Below are 18,529 nucleotides of genomic sequence, written 5' to 3'. Positions count from 1 at the left end.
CCCTTCCCCCCCTCTTCTACGTATGCATGTTAAGACTTATTTCGCACCGTACGTAGCCAACCGTGCTAATCTAGAGGGTTTTGTGACTTACTCTTCCATAGCGGCCCGGCATCTTAGAAGAGGTGGGAGTACGAAGGCAGACTGTTGGAACAAGTGCTATAAGAAGTAGCACTTACAACAACAAGAGCAGCCGCCATTCGCCAGTAAGTGGCGGTGACGTTCATCACGGCGTCTGTGCCAGGCTAGGTGCACGTTGAGGCCACGTGAAGTGTTGAAGGCTCGCTGACAGGAGGTCACGGGACAGACCCAGGTGCCATGGTTTGGCTGACTGAGATGACTGGCTGATGCACCAGCTGTGCCCTCTACTGTGCCAACTTTCTGCAATACCGCCGCCTGGGCCTCCGCTCGTTGTTGTGAGCGTCATATCCTCCGCCCTCCGTTGTTGTTGGAGGGCGACTGCCTCCAACTGCCCAGTAGTAGCAGCGTCCTTCACGAGCTTCCTCCATAGCGGCCGATCTTGACACCGCTGGTATCGGTATTTGGCAAGTCCATCGTTTTGTACCGCATCAGCTCCAACTCTTTTCCAGCCCGTGTCGTGCCCATTTAGCCCCCTCTATTCAGCCAAACAGAAGCTGCCTGGGCATGCGGTTGCTGGGCATGCGTTCTACATAACCCAACCAATGCAGCCTTGCCCACCGGAGGAGCTCACTCATGGGGCTGTGTCCAGGTCTACCTACGCTGTACCTCTCATACCCGACCTGCCGATCGACTCGCTGTGGTGAACCCATTTATAGCCCCCGTGTGGACAGAGGCGAAAGGGGAATTTAAGAAACGGACGCCGAGGTTTCAGCCGTCATATCGCGAGGTACAAGTCGCAACCTCTGGATGGCAAGTCCAGTTGTGCAAACCATTGCACCAGAGCAGCATCCCGTAGTAAATATAAACACACAATTACAATAGATGACTCCACGTGTTTTACAACCCTTGATTATCGCTGGATGAAGGCCAGATTGGCACCGAGGAGTTGTATGACCATACTTCACCACGCCGGTCAGTGAGTGTGCTGGTGAAGTCGGTGGAGCCCAGGTCGGGTGCAGACATTCACTCGCCACGCATGTCGCATACGGTTGGGGTTCATGGCACACTGCGCTAACCACTGCGCCACCATTCCCCCCCCTGCTCACCCCGTAGGTGCTCCGCTAGGGGGAGCTCCAGACAGCCCCTCTACATGGTGTTTTATCTACTCTTCCTCAATGTCATGCCACAGGCACTGGCATTTATATTCATTATATTCATTAAAAAAATTACATTTTGGAATATGTCCAATTAACAAATTGACAAACATTTTGAACTAATACTTGGTTGAAATTGTTGCCTTGGGGCATACCACAAACGCCAACAGCCAGTATCCTAGGCCCGCTGGGGGGACATTACCCATCCATCGGTCATTTTAATTAATCACAGCTACGAGCACAACCCTGAAGCCGCAGACCCATCATAAATCCGGGCACGCCATCGCCACGACTCACCCTGGTCATCATTCCGAGGCTCATCGGGGGCTGAGTCTGGTTAGCGTTGAATGGGCGCAGTGGTGCTGCTGCCCCGTGTGGGGGGCCCGAAGCAGAAATGTGTGTTTGGACGCCCGACCGTTTAATGTATAAACTCCGAGTGAGACAATATATATATACAAAATATGCACAAGAGACAACTGCCGATCGAGCGACATGAAAGAAATCTCGACAAAAATTAGAGCTGTATATTTAGTCGGGAGAAAAGATAGAGAGATGGCAGACAAGAAGGAGAGGAGAGATATTAATTGGCGTGTTTGTGTTAATTAGCTCGGTACATTCACGAGGAGCTCAATAGTGAGCTGACATTTTATTCGCTATTATAAATGTTGACTTAAAGCTTTCGTGACTGCAGGAATTCACGTAGATCTACGTGACTTTACCGAAAGAGCCAAATAGTATTATATATTTATTTTTTTATCTCTTTATCAATCCAGGGACCCCCGCCCCATTGAGCGGATTGGGTTCCTGAGCTTTTGTGTGGTTTGTTTGGGGCCAAGCGCCTCCACTGAATGGGTGACCGCTGCAGAAAGGCGCTCGCTCAGGGGGCGAGGGAGTGCCCCCCCCCCGCCCTCCCCTTTCTCCCGGGTCGAGTTCAACCGATTTATCGACTTCCACCGAAGAGGGCCCCCGTGATGTGCGAGGCGCTACCTTTGACACGAGACTTTAAATCTCAGTCGCCGTCAGGAACTCCGCGACTTACGTTCGTCTGATAAGAAGAGAGGCCACCGACCTCGGCGTTCTCCCACCCCGCCCATTCACACGTCACCGCGGCTCAACTTGCCTCGCCGCTCCTCCCCAATGCAGAGCTCACAGTGAGCGCTCGATTGGCGTCACGGTGGCGAGATGTGAACCACCTCGCCTGGTACGCAGCACGTCGGGGGTTCAATCCAGACGCTGACACCTGCATATTTGGAGTGTGTGTTTTCTCCACGTGGTCGCGTCGATTTTTCTCCGGGTCTTCCGGTTTTCCCTACACATTTAGAATCATGCGAATTAAAAGTCTTTAGGCTGCTATAAATTTCCACGTGATAAGCCACTTCGTTGAACTATCAGTTTGTGATCGCCAGGTCGCTTCTGAAAGAGAGCTACGTAGCTCAGTGGGCCTTACCTGGTAAATAAATAGTTTAAACAAAAAAAATTGGAGAGAGATCCCCACCTCCCCGCTTGTGATGTTTCTCTGTGAATGGGCGCACACGCAGCTGAATGGATCTGGTCTGGCGCAGCAATGAAATGAATTGAATGGATAGAATAACGTCGCGAATTATTTTCAGCTCTGGCGGTAAAATTAGCAGCGACACGTTAACCGCAGGTACCTTGGACACAAGAGACACTGAATACGAGTGAAATGAATAAAACGCAGGCCATTACGGAATTATGTAACGCAGTATGAGCCAAAGCATGACAAGTGATTTGCATGTTTAAGGAACATTGATGGCGCTTCGAGATGTTCCTGCATAAAGGTTAAAAATACAATCAGATGTCTCTATGCCCAAATAAGTGGTGTGTGTGTGCATGTTGAATCTCTTTCACAACCGGACGTAGCCATCCGTGCTACTCGGAGGTGCGGGTGTGTGGGGTTGGGCTACGCCCATTATCGGCATCAGCATTTGTTTGATATATTTTTAATTTTTATCAGCGATTTTAAATAAGTGTTTCTTGGGAAACGGTGTGTTTTACCACTGGCACTATTCATGACTAGCCTTGCACTTTTTATCATTCCTTACTTAGCTCAAAACTTTTCAAAGATACATTTTATATTTGAAATTATATAACTTCTTACCTTTTTTTTACATTTTTGCTTTTAATTATTCATGTATTCTTCTCTATTGTGTCTGCCATGGGAACGGGGTGTTTTTTTCATTGATGAGCCCCGGCTTAGGAGTTGCTTAGCACATCAGGGGACTTCAAAATAAACGGAATCATCGACAGCCACGGTCAATTCCCTGTTGGATGAAGGCCTCCCAAAATCCGTTGCCACGTATCGTCAGCAACCCCCCCCCTCCCCCACCAGAAGATTCGCGTGAAGACGATACAATCGCTCCATCTCCACAATGGACGTCCTCTCGGGGGCGTTGGCTCCTTGGGCTGCCACTCCGGTGTCAGGTTCGCCCACGTGGCTATAATGGCCCATTCAAGAGACGTGTCTTGCCCAAGACCACTCACTTTTTATTTTTAAACCGCCAACATATTCACTTTAGACTGGAGGAATCCGATGAGCTATGAAGCACTTTTTTCACAGACGTAGGTAGAACCAAGAGTATGGACCCTTGCAGTCACGAAAACTTCAAGTCTGAAAGATGTAGGTATGTATGTTGAACTTTTTTCATGGGCTACGTAGCCAACCGTGCTAATCGGAGGTGCGGGGGGGAGAAGGACAACAGCAGATGTCCCGTAGGGGCAGGTGACAAAGTTACGGCAGCAGTACAAAAAGCGATGGGAGTGCAAAGTATAGGAAAGGTAAGCGAGTCACGAGATAAACTTGCTCGCGACTGATGCCTGCCATGGCTGGGAATGCATCTAAGGGTCGCCAAGGTGCATAGCACAGTTGCGCTAACCACAGCACCACCACTCCCACCCAAGGGCATCATTTTTTTAATCGAAGAAATGTGGTTTGTAATACGATGGCTGCTTGCAATGAGACGTTCAAACGATCAATCACTGCCGTTAATTGCTGCTGCCCACCACATTAAAGTGTCTCTCGGTGTACGTTTGTTTAAGCAGCCGGAGTAATGAGTTTATTACCACCCAAGGACTCTGACGTTCTCAGTTTGGCATTGCCTAGGGCCCCGCCAATCCAAACGAAAGCAGTTTCACACGTGGTAGCCTTTCGCGGCCAATATCATCCATAATACAAGGGGGTTTTGCGTTAGATCGCGTAAATATATAAATGTGTCGTTAAACCAGCCAGATTTGGCTGTCGCCTGATGAAGCTAGTTGTATTTACTGGCGAAACGTTGTACTCAGATTGTAAATGTTGTGGATTTTCTCCCCAATACACCGGTGTGCTGTACTAGTAACAAATTGGCACGTTCTGTTTACGTGACAAACCTTACTAATCGTCTGTGTCGGGTGGTGGCGGGTTTAACGGCACATTTACATATTAACGTGATCTAACCCAAAAAAAACTTGCATTACAAACGAAAGCATTCATCATCAGAACATTCCGTGACACACGGGGGGTGGGGGCGAGGGGGCGGGGGCAGTATGCTGAACTTCTTTCGCACCGTACGTAGCCAACCGTGCCAATCGGAGGTGCCACTGGTTCGTCGTGCAGTCGACAGAGAAATGCGTACCGGGGGGAGGGTGTTCTACAAATCATCACAAATTGCATCGCATGGCCACGCGACCTTCACGAACATGTTAACATTCTACATTTCACTTTGCGCACCCTAAAACCGGCACAAAAAAGTGAAAACATGTTCACATCACGTTCGAGTTGAGAGTGCACGCAGCACAATTGAGACTGAGGGTTTGCTGAAAGCGTTTTCGAGTCCCGCGCGTTGAATCCCGAGGTGGTTTGAAGTCACGCACCATATGTCTTCTGCACGATCATCTGGCCGATGTTTGCAGTGCAGTCGACAGAGAAATGCATACAGATGCACTTCAAGATAGACACGCTGCGAGAGAGACAACCTCAAACAATCGTATGCCGAGAGGGACTGCTTTTTTTTTTATATGATAAATCAACAACCAACGCAGAGTAATTGTGGACACAGAGACCTCGGGGATTCCGCTGCAGGGGATAAAGGTCAGCGCCCCGAACGTGAAATCCAGAAGTCACCGGTTATGTTCCAATGGTCGCGACTTCCTTAAAACTCCGAACCCCACCCCCCCCATCCAGCGGTATAATTTTGGTGGGGGTACACCCACGGTTTAGAGGGTTTGGGGGGTGGTGGTGGTTGGTTGGGGGTGTAAATGTGTGAGTAATCCCACGTCGTCGCGAAGATGTCTGGCACAAACGTGGACAAGAGTCGGACAAAATCACTTCTCCAGGGGTTCTAACGAACTCCGTCTAGCGGGGGGGGGGGGGGGGTGCACCCTTCCACCAGCAGTGGGATGGGTGGCCAAGTGAGATCGGAGAGGAATGCTCTCGCCAAATTTACCTAAATCAACAACAGCCACTGGATACAGCAGGGGCGCCGAACAAGCCAAGAACTCACGGTGGTGTCCTTTTCGATTTCAAAAAGCACATTTCCACTGTAAAAAATATATATTACCGTATAACGATTTGTGCACTTCCAATGGAGTGCATATGCTCTCTGCGTATCAAACACATCTATTGCTTCTGTTATCTATAATAGTAAAGCTAAAAACGGAACTCATATTCTTTGGTTCTTTCCGTAAAGTCACGTAGATAGAAAATTAAATAAAAAGAAAAAAGAAAATTCACGACGTTTTTTTTTCTTTCTCTCTGCCGGATGACGACCGCTTGTGTTGCGATCGAAACGTCGTGAGTTTTTTTTATTTGTTTAAATGTTTTATTTATTTTCTATCTACGTGGCTTTACCAAAAAGAACCAAATAATATTAATTCCTGCAGTCACGAAAGTTTTAAGTCAAAATTTTAAAACGGAAATATTTTTTTCTTTTATGAGGTAAGGCCCACTGAGCTATGTAGCTCTTTTTTCAGAAGCGACCTGGCAACCTACGATAGATCAACGAAGTGGCTATTCGCGTGGAAATTTATCGCAGCCAAATACTCGACACGAGTGTTGTTGTTTCTAAATGTGGAGGGGAAAACAGATGACCCGGAAAAAAAATCCATGCGACCACGGAGAAAGAGACACGCAAACTCCAAATATACAGCAGCAGGCGTCAGGTTCGGGATCGAACTCACGACCTCTTGTATACCAGGCGAGGCAGTTAACATTTCCTAGCCACTGTGATCATGAGAGAGAGAGAGACACGCAAACTCCAAATATACAGCAGCAGGCGTCAGGTTCGGGATCGAACTCACGACCTCTTGTATACCAGGCGATGCAGTTAACATTTCCTAGCCACTGTGATGATGAGAGAGAGAGAGACACGCAAACTCCAAATATACAGCAGCAGGCGTCAGGTTCGGGATCGAACTCACGACCTCTTGTATACCAGGCGAGGTAGTTAACATTTCCTAGCCACTGTGATGATGAGAGAGAGAGAGAGACGCAAACTCCAAATATACAGCAGCAGGCGTCGGGGTCGATATAGAACTCACGACCTCTTGTATACCAGGCGAGGTAGTTAACATTTCCTAACCACCGTGATGATGATGAGAGAGAGAGAGACACGCAAACTCCAAATATACCGCAGCAGGCGTCAGGTTCGGGATCGAACTCACGACCTCTTGTATACCAGGCGAGGTAGTTAACATTTCCTAGCCACTGTGATGATGAGAGAGAGAGAGACACGCAAACTCCAAATATACAGCAGCAGGCGTCGGGGTCGATATAGAACTCATGACTTCTTGTATACCAGGCGAGGTAGTTAACATTTCCTAACCACCGTGATGATGATGAGAGAGAGAGAGAGACACGCAAACTCCAAATATACAGCAGCAGGCGTCAGGTTCGGGATCGAACTCACGACCTCCTGTACACCAGACGAGGCGGTTCACATTTCGCCACCGTGGTGTCCATAATGGGCAGCATTGGTGTACCGAAGCTCAGTGAAGTTCACAAGTTCACTTCGCGAGTCAAGCCCATTGAGCTCGACAGTTCTTCTTCTTTTTTATTATTATCAAGGGCGACTGAGCCAGCGACAACGAGCGGCAGCAAAGCGCTACGAACAAGAGTGATTCCACCGTCCGCGCGCGTGGAACTCCGTTCGCACCGTGCGTGGCCAACCGCGCCCGACGGAGCTGCGTCTGTTACCCCCCTCGGTCTGTGACAGAGAGCACAGAAGCAATGGTCGAGCGAGACACTTTGAGACAGCCACGCGAATAGGGCCCTCGCATATTTATTATTTTGATCTTTGGTTCACAACCGAAAGGGCAGTGTCGGTGTAGAATTACATCACGTTCAACCCCGGTTCTGCGACCGCCCGCGCGTACTGCGACGGCGGATAACCGAAACATTCCTTTCATCCGAGGTCCGATGAAAAAGTGCACATACCGTGTAATTGTACCATAATTAGACAACCCTCCTGCCCCCCAGCTAAGCCCAAATACAACATCACATATCTGGAATTGTTACAATTCCTGGTTTCAAGTGGAAATAATCAGGGGCTCAGGAGAAAACGCAGCAGTTATAAACAGGAGGGCGGAGGAAATGTCAAAACGCTGCGTTACAAAGCCGATGGACTCTAAGCCCAGACGTGCTATCCAAATGTTACATCCAATTCCCCTCCCATAAATGAGGACTTTCCATTCCACTAAGCCTCAATGTGACAGTTGTTACCAAACTGTATACATAAAATCATCTTACGTTTATATTCATACGCACAGACAAAATATATATTGCAGTACTCGTATAGGAGCTTAAACAATTATGATGTCTACATGAGAACTTTGGAGGTGGAGAAAAAATCCTCCTGTCATACGTTGGCATGTGTTTGCAGAAGAGCAAACGTATCCTGCATGTGAATTATCATTATTTTAAGATATATGAAAAGAGAGGCATTTCAGCAAAGTGTCAGCGCGCGCGCGCGTGTTTTTTGTTCATCTCGAAGTGAGCGCACGCAGTACAACAAAACAGAAGCAGAGCGCGCAGCGTGTAACTTCTCTCTCGAGCCACCTCAGGGTAATAAAATGATCCCAACTTCCAACAAGCCATCGCGATATCACAGGGCCGCCAACACACACCACGATGCCATCCACAACCGCGGTCCAACGAAGTTGTCCTTACCACGTGTCTCAACTGCTCACACCTTCTCTTCAGAGGAACGCCGTGCCGCCACTGCTTCAAGGCACCATCGGAGTACTTTTGCTTCTGTGGGTTTTATTTCTGTATTCTTATTATTAGTATATCCCCCAGCCCCCTCTCAACCCCGCAGCACCCTCCCTCCCTCCCCCACCCCCCGTTTCCCTACCGCTACACAACTCTCATCACCACTGTGGAATTGACGCTCGAGCCATCCTACCGCAGCCTCGGCTATCGATGGATCCGCGGGTGGGTGGAGGTGCTGCTCGCTTGCGTTGGCCGCTCACGCACGCGCACACACGCACGCGCACACACGCGCACACACGCACACACGCGCACGCACGCGCACACGCACACGCGCACGCAACCCCTTGTGCCGGCTTGCCGGTTCGGCGCTCGCGACTTTTTAAAGAGTGGAGCCAGAAAGCGCGTGGACGTCAGTGACGGCGTGGATTGCAAAGGGTGTGTTCGGGGCTTCTGGCGATGCTCGTGTGGGTGGGTGGGGTGGGGGTTGCGTGGCTGCTGGCTGCTGGCTGGGTGGGTGGGTGGCTGGCCGGGTGGGTGGGTGAGCGAGTTCAGGCGTGTGCGTGACTCGTCGTGTTTACGAACCTTCGTGAGCGGTTGGCTACGTACGGTGCGAAATGCGTCCCACGTACGTGTGCGTGCGTGTTGCGTGACAGCATCTTGAGCAGTGGCCAGTGATCGATGCCACTGTTCAATGAACACAGCGACCTGAGTTCAACTTCCAGCCGTGCCTTGCCATGAATGGCGAGTTTGTAACCCTTGGCAGACTGGTGGGGAAAAGTGCTGTTAGCGAGCACCTAGTAAAGCGGAGGTGGATTGTGTGGCTTGTGCCATGTGTGCCTGTCTTTGTCGCCCCAGTAATGCTCTTTAACACATTGCAACTGGGTATACTCGCTTCAGGCTGAGTCAACCTAGGGGAAGACCAATACATATTCTGATTCCAATTATCACTGACATTAGTCACGGCTGGAAATGTAACTCAGATCACTGGATTCAAAGTGCAATGTGCACACCACTGCATCACCACTACCCACGCATACATACTTAAACCTACACGTGTACTGATATAGATCTCTGCTGGTTTAGATAACATAGTTAAACATTTTAAGGTGTAACAATAGTGGAATGGATAAAGGATGAGGTTATGGATTTTTGGGATTGGATATATTTAAGCCGTACAGTCATCATAATGCTACATGCATCAATAATAAGTAATATTTAAAAATACTTTTTTTTAAACACGCTTTAATGAAATGTACCGTACGAGAAATGGCAGAACTCCACGACTCCAGGAAGTGGCTCCGAAGCTTGTCATAACGTAAGGAGCCGTGGCCAATTACAGCCAACGTGAGTTGAGCGTGGACAATTAGACCCAAGCCGAAACATAAGATATAAAAAAGATTACTTAAAATATATATTGTAAATTTTTAACGATAGAATATAGTGTTGTCATCAGTATGACATACGTATACCAAGTTTGCAGTCGATACGACATTGGGAAGTGGGTTAAAATTGAGTTACAAGATTTGAAGATACGACAACAGACAGAGTTGAGGATACAACAGACAGAGTGAGTTAAATAAAAGCGTGTAAAAAGAGGAGTCTATTTAATGCCCTAAACAAAACCATGAATGCTTTATAACCCCCTACTGTGTGGCCAAATATTAGAGACAGATAAAGTAGTGTACCTACAAGACGCACACAAAGGCCACACTGCACAACTTGAGGGGCATTGAAATTCCATAAACAATTCACACGCATGCACAGCGCTCGGCATGCACGTTTTTGTAACATCATAATTGGAAGCATGTACACGGTGAGTTAATACCTGAAGAAAATATTGTTTGCAAAACAAGACGACCGTTGGCGTAGGTATTTCCACACAGTTGCCATTTTCTCTCTTCTTCTCCAAGGTCCATATCATAATACCTCCGGCTGGGGCTACGACAAACCCTGACACGGAGCGATGGCACGCGTGCAATTCCGCGCAATCAAAACATTTGCCAAATCGCTGGGGGTTATATCCAAGCAAAATATATCAAATGAAATGCCACGGGCTCGATAAAAAAAAAAGTACGTGAAAAAACATTTTAGATAAGAAGCAAAAAAAAAACCCCCACACCCACGCTCCCACACACATTGCAGCATAAAAACAAGAAGATTAGAAACACTTTACTGACACTCAGCGTCGGTTTTTTTGGGGTTTAGAAATTGTATTTTAACGACAAAAACTATTTTAAAAAAGTTTTGCTCACTGAGTTTCTGTCATTCAAAGCTCAGACTGCGGATGCGATCGCCCCCCCCCCACCCTCCACTTCCCTTGCCATTAAAGACTTCAGGAGAACTCGGCAAGCTAAACCAGCTCCGCGTATTTTCATCAGAGAAAATAACCGCCCCTTTCGATTTAAAGCTTTCGTGACTGCAGGAATTCATCTTCTTGGTTCTTTCGGTAAAGTCACGTAGAAGGGAAGTAATAAAATAATAAAAAATTAAACATTATTTTATTATGTTTTATTTTATTATGTTTTATTTTTTATTATTTTATTACTTCCCTTCTACGTGACTTTACCGAAAGAACCAAGAAGATGAACCGCCCCTTTGTTTGTCTGAGACATTTTTTTAATCATTAATCACCGTTTCTCTTCAACGATTAACCGAATGTATTCGAAGAAGCGCATTACGTTCGATTATTAAACCACGGATACGCATTTGTTTGCGGAGGCATGACGTTTCTTTTTGAGAAATTATAGATTGTAACAAAAAATAAACATCTTAAAGTGGTTATGGTTACTGGAATCGAAACCCGCTTAAAATGAAACCGGGCCTCTTTGGAGAGGTCTTGTTGGCTCAGATTCTAGACGCATAAATATAAAACGCAATTGCTAAAATTGTTTAAAATAGGCAATGAAAAGAAATAATAAATACTCTGCAATGCATATATATATATACCCACTGCGCACGTTCATAGTTACTTAAGTAGATATGCCACGTATGTAGCAACCTATACACATGCCACGTGTATCCACAGGCCCACAGTAAGTTCGGTAACGTAGTCGTGAAGAGGCTCACATTCTGTTTCAGTTTCAGTTTTTCAGTTTCATTTATTAGGTATAGCCCTGTGAGCCATTCGGCTCTTGAATCGGGTGCAACCGCAACAAACAAAAACAAAAACATGAACAAGAAAACATCTTAAAATGACTGCGCGCAAACAGAAAAATCCATGAAAAAACTGCAAAGTCTTCCAGAAAAAAAGCACCGTACACTAACGCTGTGCAAAAATCCCAGTGGGATGCAAGTCAAACAACAACCACAAGACAACTTAGATTAAAGCCATCATTGTATTTCCGTACTACAACAAACATGGCCAAACCACAAAACGTTTTCGAAATCACCAAAACAAAGCCATAAGCAATGTAACAGTGATCACAGTGAGCGCAACCTTCTTCTATACGACAGGAAACACAACTTTAAAGATTTTATTTTTATTTTATTTTACCAGGTAAAGGCCCACTGAGCTATGTAGCTCTTTTTCAGTAGCGACCCGGCCACAATTAGTGACTTATCACCGTGTGGAAATGTAGGGCAGTCAAATACTCTAAACGCGTGTTTCTAAATGTGGATAGAAAAACCGGAGGACCCAGAGAAAAATGCACACGACCACGGGGACAACACGCAAACTCCAAATATACAGCAGCAGGCGTCAGGTTCGGGATCGAACCCACGACCTCCTGTATACCAGGCGAAGTAGTTAACATCTCCTAGCCACCGTGGCGTCTCCAGACCAGACTACACAACCGTTCTCAATCTTGATTACGGTAGGGTTGGCACGAGAATGACTGCACGCAAGCTATCTCTCTGTCTCTCTCTCTGTCTCTGTCTCTCTGTCTGTCTCTCTATCTCTCTGTCTCTCTCTGTCTCTCTCTGTCTCTCTATCTCTGTCTCTCTCTCTCTCTGTCTCTCTCTCTCTGAACGGCACAGATCAAAATAAAGTGCCCTGACATCCTGAGCCAGGCAGAATTCAAGCTTTGGTACGATATATGTGTGTGTGCGTGTGGGTTATTATGTTCATTTGAACAAATCACATATGACTATTGCTTTTATTTTTACAAATGTTCAAACTGACTCCCATTAACGTTAATGCACGCATGAATGATCTTTTGAAGTGAATTTAGGACTTTTTTCATTAAAGATTACAGCTGTGTAATCTTTGAACGTTAATAAATAATGCTTGTTATCGCGATCAATGAAGGGCTCTTGGTCGAGTTTTGTAACACGGCAGATTTACGGTGACCCCGCAAGAATAAGAAGAAAATGTTATTTTCTTAACGACAATAGATAAAATATTAACTTCAAGAATGAACAATTAAAATGTTTTATAGACGGTGGTTAAATAAATTAAAGAACCCTATGTGTCCTGACTTTTGTGCCACCTTGTACATGAGGCAAAAAAAAACCCGGACCCACGTGCGTTGGGATATTTAATGAAAGCCCCTGTGCTGGATGACACGAGAAGGTTCCACATCTAGTATCCATGGCACGTTCATCAATTTGTCAACTAAAACCGATTCTTGAGCTGGCTGGGTGGCTCAGCACTGAGCTGGCCACCACCGAGAATCTGGGTTCAAATCCAGGTTGCTGCCTCTGAATAAACCGAGTTTTCAAGCGCATCTTGGAAAATCTGCCAAATTACATTGAAGCAATGCCGTTCTTATATTCAAACGAAACGTCGCACACTCATTCTGCTGTTGCTCCATAACATGTATCAATGCCTCAGCCAGATTCGAAGACGCCCACTAAGAAGGAAAGGCAAAGCTCGCTGACGAATATGCCAATTGCGCAGCAACACGCACATTACAACGAGCGCGACTAAGTTGGTGGTCGCGTGGCTCAGAAGTTAGCAGCACTGAGCTCGTACCGCTGGCTTTCTGGGCCCGAATAATCCAGGCGGCCTCCTATGGATAAAGCAGGTTCTGACGTGCAGCTGGTCCACCACGTGACCACACGCAACAAGAAAACACCATCGCATTAGAAGTTTTTCAGTTTCAGTTTCATTTGTTTGGTATAGCCATGTGAGCCATTCGGCTCTTGAATCGGGTGCAACCGCAACAAACAAAAAACTAAAACATGAACAAGAAAACATCTTAAAGTGACTATGCGCAAACAGAAAAATTCAGGAAAAAACTGCAAAGTCTTCCAGAAAAAAAGCACCGTACACCAACGCTGTGCAAAAATCCCAGTGGGATGCAAGTCATCCAACAACAACAACAACAACCACAAGACAACTTAGATTGAAACCATCATTCTAACTCCGTACTACAACAAACCAAAAAACTTTTCGAAATCACCAAAATGAAGCCATAATCAATGTAACTGTGATCATAGGAACTGTGAGATGTGGTTCTGCACTTAATGTGGTTACATTATATCTCTGAGAATGAAAACGTTGGTCTGATTGTCATGCGACGAACAATACTCTCATACGCAGAGCGGGTGGGCAAGTGCTGCCCTCTGCTGTTATGTGGACCAGAGGTCACTTGAAAGGCTCTCAGATGTAGCTCTGTGATGTCCACTTCCGTGGGCCGTTCTCTAACGTGAAGGCGTGGCACCACTCTGCGAGAGATCCGAATGGATTCTTCGGCTCATGGTAGCACATCGGGATGGAATTTGGGGAAACCTTTTTGTCATCTTGTTTTTATGCCCACGATACAAACACAGTCTTCTTCTTCCTAGCGTTGTTCCCGCTGTGGCGCAGGGTCCGCTTTTCGGCATTGTCTTCTCCATTTGGCTCGGTCGAGGGCATCTTCAGGGGATGCGTTGACCGTCGAAAGACTCACCGCATGTAGAAGTTGACTACGGTCTATACAAATAATATGCGAATGCAACCTTTAGGATAATGCAATGGACGAGACGGAACAAACAACATGATTTAATATGAGATGGGCATGACAAAGGAGACATAATTACCCAATACTGAAGTGAACTTAGAACTCCGAATGGTGGTAACTCATTTCACTGAGAGCTACTTTTTTAAATTGCTAGTATCTAAAACCGAAGACACCAAGATTAGAAATATGCCCTCAAGAATTAACTTATACCATTATCACACGCCCCAGAAACTGCCATTATTGCTTATTGTGCAGGGAGAATTCCTGAATATGGGAAAGCCCCTGGACTGGGCAATACCGAGGGATTGCTGTTTCATTGAAATGCAGTTCTGTATTGAGGTACTCTGACGCGGTTCTGTGGCGAGGGGAGGCTTTTAGTGGAGCAACGCCATCGCACCCCCGATCTCGTTTCTAATTTGTGACATCAGATTTCATGAAATGTTTAAATCGTGAGCAGGCCCATTAAAAAAAGAAGCAGAGAAGGACGCAACACACCTCAGAATCATAATGGTTCAGAATAAAAAAAATCCGTATTAATCCTGGAAAAATTCGATGAGCTATGAAGCTTTGTTTCACAGATGTCCAGGACTCAGATTGAACAGTAGGGAGGAATGATGTTCTGGAAGAGAGGTGAAGGGTGTCTCTTTTTCATGGTCACACTGACTCCATAGACAGTGGTCCAATGAAAAGCTCAAAATTGACCCCCAAAAAACCCGAGTGTCCAACACAACAAAGGCTCTTTTGCAGCACCCTCCTTTTTTCACACGTTTTTATTGGCACCCCTACGACCCAACCCAGTTCCTCGCGGATCCTTAACGGATGTCCCTTCACCACCTTTGATGGCACGGCGACGGCTGGGTGAGTGGGTAGGGGCGGGGGGGGGCAAAGGTCACGCTGACAGCTCCCACGACCCTCGTGACCCCCCCGCCCGCCACCCCCCGTGGTGTCAGCCACACGCTGGACCTTCCAATCGCGTCTCTCGCAACGCGGTCAGTAGCCGCCGCTACGGGCCGCCGATCCGGCCGGCGCCGGACGCAGAGCGACGGCCGAAACGAGTGAGACGCAATCCGAGCCGTGGGATGTTGCCGGGGCTGTTGCGAGGGAAGGAATCGATCAATCGCTGTCGTTTTTATTTAGCCAGGTGAGAGGCTCTTGAGATTATTTGGAGCCTGGGGTTCGGAAATGATAGCAGCGCACAGTGAATCGTGACCATCTGTTGTAATGAACATGAGTAGGTGGCACACTTTGGTTAATGCCCTAAATACATGGATGCGTTGCGGAGGAAAGCCAATGATTGCTTCCATGTGCACCTGCTCAGAGACGGTTGTAATGACCGCTATGCCACAAGCCTACTGCTGTGGTTAGGTATTTTAAGACTCTAATATGTATCACTATTTTATAAACGTAATTACAATTACGTTTTTAGCCGGAAGTATGAAATATTTTTAAGCGTTGTTTTCATATTCAATTCGATTTGTAAAATGTCCACACATCTATTTTTCAACATTATTTTACAAGTCACAATTTGGTGGTGATGCCAGTGAATGCTTTCCTAATTTTTGTTAATTAAATCTGCACAGTGGTGGTGGTAGTCGTTGTTGCGGTGATTGTGGTTCACATTTGAGTGGCCGATGTGCGCTCCTGGTAACCCAAGTGAGAACAGTTCCGTGTCTATTAATGTCCCTACTTCGTCCGTCGCTTATGTACAAACATCCCGAATGAACGTGTTGTTAGTGTTGTTGGTTTCACCAGAGAAAAAAAGTTCAGTACTCATTAAACATTCAATGTATCGTCTTCCTTTAACCCTGAGATCTTCAATATTGCTGGGCAGGCAATTCACGGGTGCTTTTCCGAGGCGGCTGAGTTCAAGTTGCTATTCGCAGCCTTGACACTTTACAGCTCACTGGTGACGCAGATGTCGACAGAGGCAGACACTATATTTGTCAACGCAGACTATTTGTCCATGCGTCGTATTCGTCCCTTCTGTGGTGTCTAACCGGTCACATGGCTGCAGCTGTAATGCCGCACAGCAACAACAACACCATCAAATGTCAAGGTCATTAATTGCTCAAATAGGGGGATGAGGCGGCCCCCATCTCCCCTGGTGGACAATTGCACATTCCTATGGCCGGGGGGTCAAGTTTATCGACAGGAGAACTGCCATTGACTTGCCCACACTGTTGACTTCGCCAGTAAAAGTGGCACTCGTTTTACCCACCCCCGTTGGGATGATGTGCCGAGGTGGATGTGAGCTCGCAACCTTCCACATGCGTGCCGCTTGCTCTTCCACTGAGCCACCGGGCTAATGTTTAGCGCAAGAGCTGGAAAATATTACTTGAGATTTATGCCGTATTAAAACTCGGCAAGGTTACGATTTCATTATTATATAACAAGGAGAAAAAATACGCACACTTAAATATGTTCCGTGTTGTTATTTAAGTTGACAGAGACATTCTGAAATCGCCAGCCTAAACGAAATTTTAAAACCCAAAACTCCGTGCCAAAAACAATTTTAAGATTTTTTTTGGCAGTGTCATCATTTAGACTCGCGCTGGATTTACATACCATGATATCTGTGCAGTTCAATTTTAAAACCACGCTGGTCCCCAACATGCAGCAAGTTAAGCACGTTAAACCGTCGCTTGACAATGCCAAGTCTTTGAGGAGATCCTCTGCTAAGTGGACAAAAGAAAGTTAGAAAGTATCTCGTGGTCAGAGGCAGAGGTCGGCAAGCAGTAAAAGTAGCGATGGAAATTCCGACCACCGGCTCAAGTTTCCATGGACGCAAAATTCTTAAACCTCTTTTGTGAAACTAGAACTTAAGGGGGAAAAAAAAGAAAATTAAAACCTGACACCATAAAATGAGGGGCATGGGGGGGGGGGTGAGAGGGAGAGGGGAGGTAACGCGTGCTTCTTATTTTTGCAGACGGACAACTCACGCTGTGCATATCGCCCGTGTCTCAAACGTTTCTGAAATATTATACAGATGGCTGAATTGCATGACGGAGCCGATGATGACGACGAAGATTATTATTTATAATAATAATAACCGCGGTGATGATTTCATTGAAATTGTGACACGCGCCGCGGGTGATGTCATCCGGCCATCAACAATGAGCTCGCTGTGTTTAGCCCACGGAACGCACGGCCGAATTTAGTTTTTTTTTCTTCTAATCGATGACGGCCGCGCGATCATTTCTGATGGATCTTATAAGGGTGTCACTTGCCTCGACGGTAATTACGGTGACAGCCGCAACATCTGCAAATGATTCCATCTCTCCCTCCCCTGCCCCCCCCGCCTCCTCCCTCCCCCATCATTCGCGGCGTGTTTCACGGGGCGCTACTGAAGTCACAGCGGCGGCGAGGACAACGCGGAGGGAGCTCCCCTTCCAACTCGACGTGGTTTGCGAACCGGCGTGCCACGGTTACCTCGCTCCATCGCTCGCTCCATCGCTCGCTCAACCGGTCCCGCGAAAGGAATGCGATGGAAATAAAGACGCGAGCCAAGTTTCATTTTTTCAGAGTGGCCAGGCGGCCGCCGCTTGCTTGATCTTCGAGATTCGTAATTAACCGCGACGCGACCTGGCTTTGACCGGCCCAGGTATTCCTGTGAACGAGCGAACGAACGCCTTCTCACCAATATTGCCAATGCGCCGTTTGTGCGTTTTGCATGAGAATGTCTCGGGTTTTTTTTTTCGCATGTTGCCTGATCCGAGTTCAATTAGCGCTCACGGCCAACACCAAGTGACTATTATCTGAACCGGTCCCGGGCAACCCCTAGGTCGACTCAGCCCCAAATAAGTACCTGGTACGGTGTGTAAGCATCACCACTCCCTCGTGTGCCGTGCCGGCCTTCATAGGTGCTCGCTAACAGCACTTGCCCCAAGCGTCTGTCACAAGCTATTCGGGGGATCTTTGTTTTTGGTGTGGGGGGGACGGGGGACGGTGGTGAGGCGGTTATTGCACATCACGCTGCGAACCTGGCAGCCTGGGCTCGATTCCCAGGCACGGCGAGCATCGGCGGCGAATGGAATTTTCGCGTGTCCTGGACCTCCACCCCCTCCCCCCCAGGTCGACTGATTGATTGCCTGGTGCGGGGGGGGTCTGTGTGTGTGTGACCGTCAGCGTTGGGGAGACAAAAACGGCCGGGCGTGGTCGTAGCCGCAGAGCCTCCTCGTGTATCGTTCCGGCCTCAGCAATAGGTGCTCGCT

At 47.2% G+C, this 18,529-nt stretch overlaps 1 protein-coding gene across 2 annotated transcripts in view; it reads right to left on the bottom strand.

Moving 5' to 3' along the window:
• Positions 1-8,875, bottom strand: part of LOC133355403 (semaphorin-3D-like) — a 119,222-nt gene extending 110,347 nt beyond the window's left edge. For both annotated transcript variants that reach the window (XM_061572676.1, XM_061572677.1), the window contains exon 1: positions 8,395-8,875. The gene's annotated coding sequence lies outside the window, so the exon portion shown is untranslated. The remainder of the gene's footprint in view (positions 1-8,394) is intronic.
• Positions 8,876-18,529: the final 9,654 nt, after the last annotated feature.

The sequence above is a fragment of the Lethenteron reissneri genome, chromosome 51, assembly GCF_015708825.2.
Source record: "Lethenteron reissneri isolate LAM-NWPU_2019-01 chromosome 51, ASM1570882v1, whole genome shotgun sequence".
In the NCBI taxonomy this organism is placed as follows: Eukaryota; Metazoa; Chordata; class Hyperoartia; order Petromyzontiformes; family Petromyzontidae; genus Lethenteron; species Lethenteron reissneri.
Note: the sequence above shows the minus strand (reverse complement) of the source record. Positions and strands in the feature narration are given on the sequence as shown.